The sequence below is a fragment of the Phascolarctos cinereus genome, unplaced genomic scaffold, assembly GCF_003287225.1.
Source record: "Phascolarctos cinereus isolate Bilbo 61053 unplaced genomic scaffold, phaCin_HiC Scaffold_2;HRSCAF=192, whole genome shotgun sequence".
Classification (NCBI taxonomy): Eukaryota; Metazoa; Chordata; class Mammalia; order Diprotodontia; family Phascolarctidae; genus Phascolarctos; species Phascolarctos cinereus.
Window position 1 is genome coordinate 236,270,781 of NW_027555625.1, and position 13,672 is coordinate 236,284,452.

Here is a 13,672-nt window from a genome sequence, read left to right on the forward strand (position 1 = left end):
TCATTCTAAACGTGAATAGTTGGGTACAACAAATTCCCTAATATGGGAATATGCCTCAATCAGCCCTCTGAGCCTATCCCTTCTCTGTCAGGAGGTAATATGTTTCATTATCAGTCCTGTGGAATTATGGTTGGCTATTGTGCTGCTCAGAGTTCTTAAGTTTTTTTAAAAAAAGAATGCTTCAGGAATTGGCATGTCATGCTTGCACAGGTGCCACGCTCATCTCCTTTGTATCATTCCAGTTTTAGTATATATGCTGAAGAAATGAGCACATAACTAACATTTCTATATTCTGTTAAAATTTACAAAGCACCTTATACAAGTTACTTTGTTTTCACAGTAACTGTGAGAGTGAATGAATAGAACCAAAAAAAATTGACATGTAGTTCAGGCTTTGTTGCACACGTTTTGAGCATGCCCATTGTGCCTAGCTTGAAACCCACTGTGCTCCCTGTGAGATGGGTGGGGGTAGCCACTTTGATTGGTTGCTTACATCTTTAAAACTGGCAAGACTGAGCCAATGGCTCTCTTTCCCCCCAGCCATTTGTGGGCTGCCCTCTGCTATGTTCAGCAAGTACATAATGAAGCAGAGAGAGGAAGAAAAATTCTTTCCTGCTCCTTTTTTGTTTTTCACTTGTTGCATGGAGAAATGGACCTGAGGGCGTTTGTTTCTGTTGGAGAGGTGGGGTTAGACTTGGAAGTGGGACTGTGCTCTATAGGAACTGAGCTAAATCATGAACTGAATCCTTTCCCCCTCCCCTAGTGTAATGTCTGGGAGGAGGATTATGTCTCCCGTATGTTGGAGGAGTAAGTTCACATATTTTTTGGTTATTTTTTGAAGTAAACACTCCTTTGTAAAAGTTCCACAGTGTTACACGTACAATAACAGCAATGTTACAAAAACAAATAACCTTGAAAGACTTAAGAACTTTCATCAACACAATGACTAATCATGATTCCGGAAGACAAATGATGACATATGCTTCCCATCTCTAGAGGCGATGGGCTCAGAGTACAAAATGAGACATACTTCTCCACCACCTTAGACAATGTGGGAAGTCATGCTTCTTGACTATTCCTATTTGTTCCACGGATTTCATTTTTTGTTTTGAGGCAGCTGGTAGCACAGTAGATATGGTGCTGAGTCTGGAATCAGAAAGACCTGAGTTCTAAACCTACTCTCAGACATTTACTACTGTATGATCCTGAGCAAGATGCTTGATCACTGTGTCTCATTTTCCTCAACTGTAAAGTGGGAATAATAATAATAATAATAATAATAATAATAATAATAATAATATAATAATAATAATACCTATCCCCCAAAGTTGTTATGAGTATCAAATGAGATAATATTTGCACTGTGTCTCATTTTCCTCAACTGTAAAGTGGAAATAATAATAATAATAATAATAATAATAATAATAATAATAATACCTATCCCCCAAAGTTGTTATGAGTATCAAATGAGATAATATTTGTAAAGTGCTCAGCTTAGTGCCTGGCACATAGTAGGCACTCTAGAAATGTGAGCTTTTATTAGTAGTCTTTCCTTCCTTCCTTCCTTCCTTCCTTCCTTCCTTCCTTCCTTCCTTCCTTCCTTCCTTCTTATTTTCCAATGGGGGTAGGGAGGTAGGAGGAAGAGAAAATAGATTTTTATTAATTGAAAAAACAATTTAAATAAAAAAAAACCCACAGTAACTCAGAGAGGTAGTTAATATAAAAGTAGAAAAAGGCTCATAGAACTTAAATGACTTGCCCAAGGTCACACAACTTGTTAATTGGCAAAGTCTGTACTTTAACTCTACAGCTTATGTTTTCCTGACTAATCTGCATGCTCCAGAGAGAAAAGGAGTAGTGAAGCAGGACTTCCCATCTGATCATCTGACTATTTGCTCCCATCTCAATAGGGTCTTGCCTCCAACTCAATCTCTAGCCTCCTTTGGGAAGTGGTGTTACCCTCCATGAATTGATGAACGTTCTCACACCTGGTCATATCCTTTATATTCCATTAAGTCTCACTGGTGGTCATCATTCAAACCCTATCCCCCACCTCTACCTCCCAATTTATCATTCCCATCCCCCTTAACCCTTCTACCACAAAGTTTCAAACAAACGCTGCCTACCCCTTTCACTCTGCCCTGTGGAATGCCTGTTTCATAGGCAACAAATTTTCCTTCGTCCTAAATCTTTTCCTCTTAGATTCCTTCCATCTATTAGTCATTACTAAAACTTGCCTCCCTGGCCACTCTTTCCATTGATGGTTGCACTTTCACTTGTTTTCAGTTCATTGGTTGAGGTGGGGGAGTTGAAATACTCCTTGCTCTTCATTGCCACTTCCAGGTTCTCCCCCTACTTTTATTACTCAATAACTTTTCTTCCTTTGAGGTTCATGCTATTTGTATCTACCACCCGATAACAACTTGGTGGCTGTTGTCTAAAGATACCTCCTCTCCCCACCACAGGCCACTACCCTTTCTTCCTCAATGTGTTCAGTATATGGCTCACAGTTTTTCTCTCCACTTCAACTTTTTCCCTTGTAATAAGAGACTTCAACATACATATTGACTCTCCCTCAAACACCCTAACTACTCAGTGACTTAACATGTTCACTTCCTGTAACTTACTCCCCCACCCCACCTTAGCCACATATACAGATGGTCACATCCTTGATTTGCCATCACCCACAAATGTAAGACTATCACATTCAAGAATTCCAAAATCATCTTATTCAACGATAATCAGGTTTTTCACCTTTCCCTCTGCCTCTCCTTAGGAAATACTTACTTTTTGTCCACTTGACACCTCAGTTCTTTCCCAGGCCATCTGCCCTGTACTAGCCACTCTCCTTTTTTTTCCCTTCATCTTGACTCCTTGGTGAACCAATTCAACTCTAAACTGTCCTTCTTTCTTGAATCCCTCACCTCCTTATTGTTTTGTCAATTACAATTATGCCATGCCAAGCCTAAGCCTTGGATCACTCTCACCATTCACCAATTTTTGCTATAATACATATGCTGCTGAATGAAAGTGGAGAAAAATCATGCAACCATTCTGACTGGGTCCACTGCAAATTTATGTTACACTTCAACTGGGTCCTTATTGCTGTGACACAATCTTTCTATATGTGCCTTATCAGCTCACTATTCTATCTCCACAATAGCTCTTCCAAACCTTTTCATCCCTTCTCAAACCTCCCACGGTTACCCCTCTCCCCACCCTCTTAGCTCAGAATCATGTATCGTATTTTACAGAAAAAAATGAGGCCATTTTCTGTTAGTGTTATCTTCTCACCTATTTTACTCTCATATCACTCAGATGCCTTCCGCCAGCTACACATTCCTTTACCCTTGTTATACATGAAGAGGTGGCCTTGTTTTTCAAATTTTCTTGAAGTCTCTCTTTTTATACTGAGGTCATCTATCCATTCTTATCTTATCTTGGTACATGGACTAAGATATTGGTCTATGCTCAATTCCTGCCAGACTGCTTTCCAGCTTTCCCAACAATTTTTACCAAATAATGAATTCTTATCCCCAAGACTGAAATCTTTACACTTGGAATGAAATGAGCAGAACCGAGAGAATGTTGTGTTCAGTAACAGCAATATTGTTTTAAGAACAACTTTGAGCAACTAAGTCATTTTGACTATTATAAATACCCAAATTAACTACAAAAGACATATGAAGGAATACACTATCTGCATTCAGAGAAATAACTGATAAATAGAAATGTATAGAATGATTTTATATATATATGCATATGCACACATACACACATATTTGTGTCTAATGGCAGCCATCTCTATGGTGGGGGGGAGGAAGGAAAAAAGAAAAAAAAATAAATTTATATAACTTTATTGTATTTAAAAACCATAACAAGCTGTACATAATAGATTTGCAGTTTCATGTGCAATCATCTTTTTTCATTCTACTATGTTATGGAAATGCCCATTTTATTTCTTATGTTCAAGATAAAATAAATAAAATTATCAAAGAAAGAAGTGGCCTTACTCTTACCAAGGCTAACCCCCTCTACCTGCACAAGTGATCACATTCCTTCCCTTCCCTTCCAATAGATTGCCCCTTCTTTCATTCCCACACCATCACTTATTTTCAACCTTTCCCTGTCTAGTGGCTCATTATCTACTGCCAACAAATTCTCAAAGAAACCTTATCTGATCCTTGTGTTCCCATGCACTATTGTTCTATATCAGTTCTTCCTTTTGTGGCTAAACTCCTTGAAAAAGCCATCCACAATGGATGCTTCCATTTTCTTCTCACAGTCTTCTTAGCCCCTTATAATCTGGCTTCCAACCTTATCATTTTACTGAAATGCTCTCTCCAAAGCTATCAATGACCTCTAACTTACCAAATCCAATGACCTCTTCTCAATCCATATTCTCCTCAAACCTCTCTGCATCCTCTGACACCTATGATCATCCTCTCTTCCTTGATACTCTCTTCTTTCTGGATTTTTGAGACACTACTCTCTTCTTGTTCTCCTCCAGTTTATCTGAGTGTTCCTCAGTCTCCTTTGCTGGATCTTCATCCAGATTATGCCTCTAATTCTAGGAGTCTCACAAGGTTCTGTCCTGGGCCCTCTTTAATTCTCCCTCCAAACTACTTCACCTGGTGACTTTATCAGCTCCCTTGCATTTAATTACCTGATGCTAATTACCTATTTAATTGCAGAGGCTAATGATTCTCAAAATTCCCTATCCTGCCCCAAACTGTCTGCTGACCTCCAATATCACAACCCCAACTACCTTTCAGACACCTCAAACTAGATGTCCAGTAGACAATTCAACATGTCCAAAACAGATCTCACTATTTACCCCATAAGCCCTCCCACCTCCTAATTTCCTTATTACTGTCAAAGGCAACGCCATCCTCCCCGACCCTCTGGGTCACAACCTAGATGTCATTTTCAACTCCTCACTCTCTCTCACCCTTCAGATCCAACTTGCTGTGAAGGCCTATTGATTTTACCTTTGCTATATCTCTTGAACATGCTGCCTTATTTATCTTTTCTGACACTGCCAACACTCTAGTGCAGAACCTCCTCATCTCACACCTGGACTATTTCAATAGCTTGCTGGTAGATCTCCTTGATCCTCGTGCCAATTCATCCTCTATTCAGCCAGTAAAGTGATTTTCCTAAAGTGTAGTTCTGATCACTCACCTGTAGTGGCTCTCTATCATCTGCAGGATCAAATAGAAAATACTCTGTCTGGCATTCAAAGCCCTTAATAACCCAGCCCCTTCCTACCTCTTCAGTCTTCTTACACCTTACTCCTTGCCATGTACTCTTTGATCTAGGGACATTGGCTTTCAGGTTGTTCCACCAAAAAAGACTTAACTCTTGACTCTGAGCATTTACTCTAGCTATCTTCCATGCCTGGAATGTTCTCCTTCTTTTGCTCAGACTATTGCTCTCCATGGCTCTCTTTAAATCCCACCTAAAATTCCACTTTCTATAGCAAGCATCCTCAACTTCTTTTAATTCTAATGCCTCCTATCTGTTAATTATTTCCTATTTATCCTATATGTAGGTTGGTTGTATATATTTATTTGTTGTCTCCCCCATTAGATTGTGAGCTCTTTGAGGGCAGCATCTGCCTTTTGCCTCTTTTTTTTTTGTATACCTAGAGTTGGGCACAGTGCTTGGCACATTGTAAGTACTTAATAAGTGTTTATTGATTGATTTTTTTTCATACTGCACTAATGTTGTCTTATGAATGTTTACAAATGATGAAGCTCTGCCACTTGCAAACTATGTGACCCTAGGCAAGTTCTGGGTCTCATTTTTCTTATCTGTATAATCAGAGTTGGCTAGTTTGCCTTTAAGATCCTTTCAGTTGGAACATTCTTTGATTGTGTATGTGTGTATGTGTACATGTGTGCATATGTGTGCATGTGCGCGTATCTGTATAAAATGTAAAGAACTTTTGGTACAGACTTGCTTTTGTACTAGTGTTTGATACCAATGCAACCTTCCTGGTTTCATTTTGTTCTGGGCACAAAGATCACTGAAATTTTGGGAGAACTTGTTAAATAGAAAATCCTAGAATATCCCAATTGGAGGAGACCAAAAGATCCTTTCACCCAAGACTTTCACTTTATTTAGCATGAAGGTGAGGCTTATACGAAGTGATCTCTTTACACTAATCACAGGTAATCCCAACAAAGTAAAACCTGCCAACTCAGGGAAATTGTTTTAGGTAGGTTTAAAAATTTTTTTTCCAATTTTTTTGGGGGAGTGGCTATAATTTCTTTGGTATTAGTATAGGGAACTGTTGTTTGGGAAACTCTTTCCGCTAATACAGATCAGCCCCTTCTCTGTATCTTCTAGTGTTAGAGAGAGAGAGAGTTGGTTGAAGGCATTGAAAAGTTAAGAGACTTGCCCAGGGTCACACAGCAGGTTTGGACCAGAGAAGGATTTGAATCAGGATCTTCCTGACTCCAAGGCTGATTCTTTATTCACTATTGCTCTCTGCCTCTCTATTTTTCCAATAGAACTTCTAACTGATTGTCAATTAAGAAGGAAAAGGTCCATAAAAGGGTGGAGAGTGTAAGTAGAATTACTCATCAAGTAAACAAGAAACACACCTTAGACCAGTTTAAATGGCATTCTGAAAAATCCGTGGGCTTCTATGTGACCTGGCCTATGGTAACATAGAAACATACAAGATAAGATGTCAAAGATTGAAGGAATATAATGTCAAAGTTGAAAGCACCTTACAATGTCAGACCTGGAGGGGACCTTAGAATAGAACATAAAACATAAGAGCTGAAAGTGACCTTAGAGATCATCCAATTCAACCTATTAATTTTACATCTGGGGAAACAGAGTCTCAGAAAGATAAATACACTTGCCTAAGGGCACATAATGCATTGGTAGCCTAGCTTGGATGCTATAGTCCTATCTACCAGAACAGGATTTTTTTCCCACTCTACCATGCCTAACTGTAAATCAACTTTTCCCCTTTAAAACATGAAGCCAATGGAGAATAACTAGTGTAGAAAGGAAAGATCTGGGTATGTTTATAAACTTTGTGAGTATAGGCATTAGTCTCACATACTTTTATACCCTTTGGAGATCCTATCACAGCACTGGGTGCTCCATAAATATTTTTTATTTGATTAGCTTACCTGCTGATATTGAAACTATTTTCCTGTGAATGTTTGACACTTCCAACAGCTCTCAGGCATGCTGCCATATTGTTTGGATTTTAATGAAGGGTCTTCTCAAGATAAGCTAATGAGACCTGCTTACAGTCTTTCTAATAGGTATAGAAAGTCTTAAATGTTGCAGCAGGACCTAAGCTTGGAGTACTCAACAGTAAATCCCTTTTAATCACTCTTCACTAATACAGAAGTTTATTCGACCTCACTTCCTATACTTGTAAACAAGCAAAGACTGAACTTTACAGGTTCGTTGCTTTCCTGGGACCCACATCTTTCTCACAAAATGATGCCCACTAAGATTTTCCAAAGCCTTGTGGTCTTCTTAGAAGCAGTGAGGAAGACCAAATAATCCTTCTACAATTTGGGAAATCTCCCTTGGGAATGTCCTCAAAATGTACTCTTTCTTTCCTTCCTCTTCAATTAACAATTATTTTATTAAATGCTACCAAAAAAAAAAAAGGAAATGATTCCTGCCCTCAAGAAGCTTATATTCTATGGGGGAGAGAACATATGCATATATAAATGTGTATAAAATATGCACAAGGTAAATCCAAGGTAAAAGGGGGCATTAATAGTTGGGGGGGGGGAATCAGGAAAGATCTCATATGGCATTTGAGTTGAGCTTTAAAGGAAATTAGGGATTCTAAAGAGTGGAGGTGAGGTGGGAGAGCATTGCTTGGGTCTGTTTTCTAGATCTTGGGCATAAAGCCTGCCTTTCTACCCAAGATTTCCTTGCTCTGATTCTATTCTTCGGCAAAGGAGGCGGTACCATGCCTTCCTCTGTGTCTGACTGCCTGGCAATAGGTCCACCTCCTCTTTGAAGAAATTTGAGCAGGGCTAGTCTGATTTGTGGTACGTCTTCTAGACATCTTGAGGCTAGGAAACCCAAGAACCCAAGTCGCAAGTCAAGTACCAATAAACAGTTACCTGGTGGGAGGTCAGCCTGAGAGTCCTCAGACCCCAGTGTCTCTTGGAGATACTCCAATGGGGATCTTCCAGCTCCCAAGTGGCTAATTCTAGTTGCTAGCTGTGCCTCTCTAGTGCTCTGCCCTGTACTTTGCTTCCTTTCTCTTTTTGTGCCTGCTGCCTGAATACACAGACCAGGGCAAACACAATCCTGGGTGGAGCATGCTCCCCAACCAGACTTTCAGAAATATTTTCTCTTCCTGGCTTTTAGGGCCACCCTCACTTTTCTAATGAAACAGAGTCATCTGATACCATTCTTGATGCATCTCCAGGGGCATTCCAACCATCTCCCTCTGCTCTCTGTACCTAATGGGCATTTAGCCCAATGGTTAATTCACTTCCCCACTACAATGGGTCAAAGCCAGAGCCAGGAGAACACGTTTTATAGGATTTTGCATCTCAGTCTTGATTGTCAGGTTCATTTACTCCAGAAAGAAAATTATCTTGTTCTCCTCCCCCCAACTTACAAGTCCCTTGTCATTGGTAGGAAGTGGGCATATCACTTGTAGGCTGCAAATCAGAGAAATATGGTATCATTGAAAGAATGATATCCTGGGGTCAGAAAATCTGGGTTCTAGGGGTAAGTCTCTTTCCTAGTTACTGCTAGATTTTGAGGAAATTATTTCACTTCTCCGGAACTCAGTTTTTTCATAGGTAAAATGAGTGGACAGTAACTATTAAGACCCTCATAGCATTTTGTAGCTTAATAAGCACTGTATCCGTAAGCACCCTGTGAAATAAGTGTACCTGTGTGACCCTGGGCAGGTCACTTGATCTTTCTTAACCTCAGTTCCTCATCTATAAAATAAGGAGAAGCAGAGTAGACAGCCTCTAACATCTTTTCCAGCTCTAAGTTAATAATGCTATGATTCTACTAAGAATTTCCTGATCTTGAAAAGACATAGATGGATGGACGAATTTGATTAGCTCATTATAAGATTTTAGAAACATGAGAAAGAAGGCATATAGGCTGGTAGTTATTGATGTCCTCTGACTCCTCCCCCCCAGTGATATCAAATCGATCAGTATCTTCCCAAGGTTTAATACTTCGGGTACCAACTAAGATGAATAGGCTGCCACAAATATTTGTCATTATCATGGGAGATATCTAGCTCAGTGTCCAAACATTAAAAGAGTTCTTTATGCTCTTGGAGCATCCTTCAGAAGCTCTTGTTTGGAGATAGTGTGTCAAATCATGCAATATCCTAAGGCTTCCACACTATTGTAAATATATTGGCCTAACAATCCATAGAGGAAAAAAACAAACATGGGTGAAGATTGCCCATTATATGGACTATGATAAGCAGTGGAGACTCTACATTTGGATGAGGAACTGGGCCCAGAATTATACAGGAAGAATGGCATTTGGGAGATTGTGCTTGTTTTCCATGACACCAAACATTTTTCCCAAACAAAAATTCATATTTTTAACATCAATATTCTTTTGGTGGTAGGTAGCCTGATGTAATGGACAGAGGGTTGGGTTTAGAGTCAGACAAATCTGCATTGAAATCCTTCCTGTCTTACTTTTTTTTTTAACATTACATCAGGGGTTTTATTAAGCTATGGAACTCTGGAAGAGAAAAATCCCTCCACCAATTTACATTAGCCCTTGCTTTATAACCAAAGTAGGAATTGAACCTGGGTCTTCCTGACTCCAAGGTTGGCATACTATATACCAGGCAATAATGCCTCTGTGCTCCTGATACCGATTAGCTGTGTAACCTTGGGTAAGTAACTTAATTTGTATGTGTCTCAAGCAACTCTGGATCACAGGAAGTAGGTTAAGAGTTGGAAGGACCTTGAGACCATTTAATTCAACCTCCTCATTTTAAAGATGAGGAAATTGTGGCCTAGAGAGACGGAAAGTCACACAGAACACAAAGTCACATGGATAGTAAGTGGAAGAGCTGTGATTCAAACTCTCCTGGATTTATCTGCCAAGAGAATCTGCATAGGTAGAAAGACTTTACATACCAGGAGTTCTTCACACAATGCCTGGCACATAGTAGGCATGTAATAAATGCTTCTCGATTGACTGATACTGATGAAATCTCAGATTCTTCAATTTGTATGCATTCTTCTGGTGATGCTATACAGGATTACAAATAATATCATACCATCATCTCCAAAGAAATCAAATAGAGAATGAAATAAGGGGTAATGGAAGGATACATGGGGTCAAGTAAGCTATAGCATATTGCCAATGACTTCCATGCAAAAGTGTTATGGAAATATCATGCAGAAGATATGTTGTTGGAAAGAGGGTGGAAGAGAGGCAACATGGTGCAGTAGATAGTTGGCCCTGGAGTCAGAAGGACCTGATTTTATTTCTTGGCCTTTGACACATTCTGGCTGCTTCACCCTGGACAAGACACATAATCTCTCAGTATTTGAGACATCTCTCTAACATTACACATTACAGAGAAGGTATCAACTTGTATAAGTAGAAGGAGATTCTTCAACTGGAAGTTTCCAGTGCCAGTAAAATCATAGATCCAGGCTCTATCTCTATCAACAGGTTCATTCTATAATCTCTGTGACTAGATTATAAGCTCCTTGATGACAAAGGCTCCCTTCTCTTTTTTTGGCGTCCTTCCACAGCACCTAGGACATTGCCCTCCATTCAGCAGGCATTCAGTAATGTTCATTAAATGGACTTATTTATTTAGGGTCCTGTATTGGCACTTTGATAAATTTCCTGTCCGTTTACTAGTAATTCTATCACTAGATAGCTATCCTCCCCAAAAAAGTAGTTCCATCACCAGGTAGCTATCCTAAAAAATTCATTTAAAGAGACATAGGGAAAGAACATATTGTCACAAAAATATTCATAGCTACTATATTTGTAAAGTCCAAAAAACCCCAGCAACAACCTATGCATCCAAAGACTGAGGAATGGCTGAATAAATTATACTACATTAATATAATGGAATATTATGAAACAATTACAAAGAGTAAATATGAAACATACCAGGAAATACAGAGGAATTTATCTGAAGCAATGCAGGGTGAAATCAGCTGAACCAGAACTGTATGCTTGCTGACTTTCATTATCTTAGAAAAAATGGAGAAGAGAAAGAAAACAGGGTCAAAGGTGGCAGAATTTAAGGCAGGACTGGAAAGGAATGCAGATCAAAAGCATCTCATTTGTTAATTATTTTGGTTCTGCCTTGTTAAAGGTTGGTTTGGATATGATTTTACTCTTTGTTTTGGACATTCGTTATCTTGACAACTATTAATAACAATAAGAATTATATATACACACTCATGTGTATACTGGCATATATACATCCATATATACAAAAATGTATATATGAGTATACGCTCATAAATACGTGTGTGTGTGTGTGTGTGTGTGTGTATGATTCTAGTTATGGCAAGTGCCTGTCTCAAAACTCAAGTTCCTAGACTATTGGTTAGCTTGGGGCCTTAGCTACAAGACATCGTGGATCAGGTATAGAACTTATTTTCCATATAATACCATAGGTTATTTAATGATAGTGATATACTTTTTGTGCCCTGTTCATTTACCTCTCATCAAAAGTTTGGGCCTCTCAGGAGTGAAAGCACAGTGTTTACCTGGCAGGGAGTTCACTTGTGTTTGGTGATGGGAGTTCCGTCCCAACTACACATAGTTCATGCATTTTTCATCTTCCCATCTCCTGACTTGGTTTTATGGGGTGTGACTGTGGACTTTTGCTCTTCTTGCTTTACAATCTCCCCCACTTGGCAAATATTGACAGACCCTCGTGAAATTGTGAGCATCTGTTCCCAAACTAATAGGGTATTCTCACACTCGGGGAGCTGGGAATAGGACAGGCTGCCGGGCTAAACAGAAAGAACAGATTTAGTTTTCCTTCCTTCTACCCCCCTTCCCACTCTTATGGATATTCAGTGCCCCGAAGCCACATTTCCCTTTGTTTTGGTTTCTTTGGCCACAGAGGAGCATGCTTAGTCTAGTCATTACAATATGTCCATGACATCATACCACATGCCACTGACTCAGCTTGGAGAGTAATTGTCAGTTTCCTGACTAGCTTGGTTGTCAAATTCTCCCACTGTAACCAGAAGGTAAAATTCAGTTTTGTTTGTTATTGAGGCTTTGGCAATAAACTTTTCCTATGAAAACAATCCTTCACATTTCTACAGCAAGTAAGCTTCCCAGAGCCCTTGCACGTACCTTCTGAAGTGCATGTATGTTATTATTTTTTTTTTCACTTGAGCTTGCATTAGTCAGGCAGAAGTCATTTTTCCATCCTCAAATTTTTCTTGGCATTGGGTCTGGCCCTCTTCTTGGTACTTCAGATTAATGGACATATATTTAAAATCAAAATAGATTTTAGAGGTCATCTAGTTCAACCTCCTCATTTTATAGATGAACAAACTGAGACCCACAGAGGTAAAGGGACTCGTCCAAAGTCACATGGGAAGAGATGGAACCTAGATGGGAACCTAGGTGCTTTCCTGCTGCTAGTGCTTTCCCTCTGAGACTTCCTTCCACTTCTATGGCTTATATCTTATATATTAATTTTTTTTTTTTGCATAGGTCATCTTTAGAATTAGAATGTGAGCTCCTTGCAGGTAGGATCCATGTTTCTCTTTGTATCCTCAGTGCTTAGCACAATGCCTGGCACATAGTAAGGGCTTCATAAATGCTAGTTGACTGAATTTAATTACAAATTCAGCATTCTTTCCAGAGTATCATACTGCCTTTGAATCATAATTATTTGAGTATATGTATTTGCTGTCAATTAGATTACAAGTTTCTTGATTTATTTCCTTTCTATCTTTCTATACTCCAGGACTTTGCAAAATATCTCAAACATAGTAGGTTCTTTGTCAATAGGGTGTACAAAGTTCACGGAAATTCTAAGAGCTTTGTAGCATTATTATGCAATTATTTTTAAAGATAAGGAACTGAGACCCAGATGGATATAGTAACTTGCCCGCAAAAAGGAAGGAAATGAGCATTTTTAAGTGCCTATTATGTGCCAGGCATTGTGTTAAGCATTTTTCAAATATTATCTCATTTGATCCTCACAATAACACTGAGAGGTGGGTGCTATTATTATTCCCGTTTTATACTAACAGGTAAAGTGACTTTCTCAAGGTCACTTAAACTTCTTAAGCTTCTAAGTATCTGAGGCTGGATTTGAACTCAGGTCTTTCTGACTCAAGGCACAGTGAGCTATCCACTGAACCATCTAGCTGCCCCAAGGTCAGCAAATGGTGGAATTGGAATGGAAATTCAGGTACCTGACTCCTAGTCCAATTTTAAGGACATTCCTTGGACTGCTTGTATGTAAGACACCATATTATGATCAAGTTTTCTTTGTTGTTAAATAATCAAATAAGGAAGGTGTAACTTTTAGGTGCTGCCTATTTCCTGGTTAGCCTTCATTCATCCAGGTATTCACGAGTCAAGGTCTCCATCTAGTTCCTCTTTGTGTAAAAGTTTTTGGAATGCTGACACTTTTTTAATGAGAAATCACTATGATGTAGCAATTAAAGAA

General features: G+C 39.1%; 1 protein-coding gene and 1 non-coding gene across 9 annotated transcripts in view; both read right to left on the reverse strand.

The window, feature by feature from the left end:
* Positions 1-8,352, reverse strand: part of BCAS1 (brain enriched myelin associated protein 1) — a 154,597-nt gene extending 146,245 nt beyond the window's left edge. For 4 of the 8 annotated variants that reach the window (XM_020984252.2, XM_020984249.2, XM_020984247.2 and 1 more), the window contains exon 1: positions 8,118-8,352. The gene's annotated coding sequence lies outside the window, so the exon portion shown is untranslated. The remainder of the gene's footprint in view (positions 1-8,117) is intronic. The other 4 variants (XM_020984251.2, XM_020984254.2, XM_020984253.2 and 1 more) reach the window with 1 other exon arrangement.
* On the reverse strand, positions 166-272 carry LOC144456017 (U6 spliceosomal RNA). The gene has a single exon (XR_013484928.1). It is a non-coding gene; the product is annotated as a U6 spliceosomal RNA (small nuclear RNA).
* Positions 8,353-13,672: the final 5,320 nt, after the last annotated feature.